A 3,459-nucleotide genomic window follows, 5' to 3' on the forward strand; every position below is an offset into this window, starting at 1 on the left:
AGTGCTAAACAACAATAAAACTTGAAAAGAATTCTAAGTAAATGCAAATTAATTCACAAGTGTTAAATTCAATTAAATGTGCAACGATTAATTTGATACAAATAACTAAGTTAATTCAATTGTAATTGCAAATGAAAACACAGAAAAATGTGGAAAATACCAAATTTGTAAAAAGCACTAATCACACAGAATATAAAATAAAAAGACACACTTTAATAAGAAAATGAATAAATGCATTTCAAATGAAACAAACACAAAACACAAAAATTTGCAATGTATAAAAATATAAATTGTTTTTCAGCCAATGTAAATATTAGTTTACATTTTTACCAAACCACTGTAACTATTAGTTATTAGTTCTCTAAACAATTGTAACCATTAGTTATTAGTTGCAACTAATAGAGATATAACACACTTTACCTTGGCATACCAATTTCTTTCTCTGCTGCAGCTTGTTTCACAATTTCACAAAAATAGGCACCATTACACAGACTTGTACAATGTATGTTCAGATTCCACAAAAAGCACTACCTAATACTAAATAAACTCTAAGAAATAACAAATTTGAAATCTACAAGTTACGAGTGACTAATTTACGTTACGTTAATATCAATTGTGGCGAGGGAGAAATAGAGAGAGAGAGAGAGAGGAGAGGAGAGAGAGAGCAGAGAGAGAGAGCGAGAGAGAGAGAGAGAGAGAGAGAGAGATCTGAACGCTACGAATCCCAAGTCTATAATGAAACACTCTCGCTCTCCTCCTTGTATGGGCAATTCAAAAGATTGACGGACTCAAAACGTTTTGGGCATGCAAAAGATGATGCAATCCTTTCTAGAAGCTTCTAAATATGACGTAACGTACGCGTATGAAACGAGTATACAGTCATGTACGTACTAGCTCAATAAAGACACGTACCCAATCAAGACAGAAATCCCTTATCAAACGTGATGACAGGTTAGGAAAGCAAACGGAGCTCTCGGGTTCCTCTAATTAAACGTGTTGACAGGTTTTGAAAAAAAACTCTAGCTTCGAATGGACAAAGATAATCTCTCTCTCTTTATTTACATTTTACGTTATATACTTTTAAATGATGTTATGTGAATCTGAACATACATTTTAAGACATCCTATTACTCTAACTAACTAAGGAATCTGAAAAATGTTGCAAAACTCTATACATAACCTTTCATAGAGTCTAAGAGAGGATATATGCATTTTGAAAGTAGTAATATATAATAGTATATATGTTATATGTATGTATATATATATATATATATATATATATATATATATATATTATCTATATCTATATATATATATATATATATATATATATATATATATATATATTATATATATATATAGTTTGAAATATAATGAAATCAATAAAAGACAAAGTATTACAGACTTTTCGTTATAAATCCTGAACAGCTGGCAAATGTTTAGAGACAGAGAAACTTTTCGTATTAATTTCCATGTCCAGGAAAACGTCGGTGGCATCAACATAGAATTCGGTCCTGTAAAGGGAGGCACGATACAGCTTGAACTTGACAAAGTTCGGGACGATCTTGTTAAGCTTGCTGTATTGACGAAACTCCTGGTCTAATTTGGCTTTCTCAAATTTCTTGGTTATCGTTTCCAGGGATCTACACATGGAAAGGACATCTGAGCCATAACGATTACGGATAAGTTGATGATAGTGTATGAAACCTCTACATCGGACACGGATGAGGAGCAACAGGACGTAAAACCAGTGAACAAACTCCTCGGTGCCAGCCTGACGAAGCCCAAGTAAAGTCACTATGTAGACACAGAGTACGTAGGCAGAAGAAGGCCGTAGTAAACATCGAGGAGAGGTGACAAGTAGACAGCCAGTTATCAATTAAGATAGCAATTTTTCGCCAAGGCGTTCCTTAACATCTGTTACATCCTCAGGGGTACAAAAGAACAATAAAAAAAAATTATTGCACATGGAAAACAACTACTTAAAACAATAGAAATTAAAAATAGAATTAAAATTACAGTTAAAACTTAAGAAGTATTTATAAAAACAGGAGAGTTTAAAAAAAAAGCACCTGTCATATGGAAAGTTGAAGACTGAGTGAATACATTACGGGATGTAAAATGCAAAGAAAACAACGATGATCTAGGCCAAGCACAGTTGAACAGAAGAAATATGCAGTGCTGGGCAGAGCCTATCTTTAAATTGTTTTAAAATGAACCGATTGTCAGAGGATTTCTGGGGATTTTTACGTGTGATTTTATATCTAAGTCTATCTTTTACGGAATTATCATGCAAGAGTTTAGATTCATAAAAATGGGAATATGAATTACTAATGTCAGAGTTATAATTAGCAGACACAAGAGTACCAGTTTTGTTTGTAAATTCTATTTTAAAATTTATGAGTTGGTGTTGAAAAGGACATTCAGGATTTTAACAAAGTTAATTTTATTTGTAGTTAGTATTTTATGGTATATTTCTAAATCAGAGGCAATATATTTGTCATATCAGGCAAAACTGACCGATAACATCATCATGTGGTAATGCAGTATATAGCTGATAGTCGTGTCTGAAGAGAACGAAGGTATTCTCAATGTAGCGCTTATAAAATAAAGGGTGAAAATTAAAAGGGCAGTCATCTAATATTTGCTTCTCCGGGGAGTTCATAAAGATATTGGTAGTACCCTGGGCCAATATCTTTATGAACTCCCCGGAGGAGCAAATATTAGATAACTGGCGCCTTAATTTTCACCTTTTATTCTATAAGCGCTACATTGACAATACCTGGTAATATTTTTAGGTTATGTAAATTCCCGACGCCCTAACATTAAATTTACACTGGAAAAAAAGTCCCACAACTCGCTTGCTTTCCTGAATCTTCGAACTACAAGCGATGATATAGGCTTCCATACTAGCATTTTTAGGAAAAGGACTTTTACTGGTCTAGGTACCAATTTCTATAGTTCCTGTTTCTACTTCACAGGGCTTTTACGCTTACCTCTATTTGTCCCGCCTTTCATGACGAAATCACGTTCCTAAAGCACGGTTTACACGCTATGATAAATTGTAGCGATTTGTTGAACACTGAGATAGTAACGATCTCTTGGATGATTGAAAGAGCGTTTACATGCAACGATTTTTAATCCAATATTTTTAGTCTTTACTTGATCGTCATGGAAGAAACAAGAGGCGGAAACACTCTGATAGCAACAAAATGGACCTGGCCTATGCAGAACTAGTGAAGAAATACAGAGTTTGATCCTTTAGCTGAAAGAAACACTGTTGTCAAAAAAATAAAGAGTATTCGTGGGACTTTATCTTCCACAAACACGGAAAACTCCGATAAAGTTCAATGAATTCGCTTAAGAACTCATAAGGAGTTTGCTTACAATTCGCCATCACTGTGTATTAAGTTTATATTTCGAATCAGGTCTTGCGCACCAGGACTTCACACTTCAGCAG

The sequence above is a fragment of the Macrobrachium nipponense genome, chromosome 29, assembly GCF_015104395.2.
Source record: "Macrobrachium nipponense isolate FS-2020 chromosome 29, ASM1510439v2, whole genome shotgun sequence".
Taxonomy (NCBI): domain Eukaryota; kingdom Metazoa; phylum Arthropoda; class Malacostraca; order Decapoda; family Palaemonidae; genus Macrobrachium; species Macrobrachium nipponense.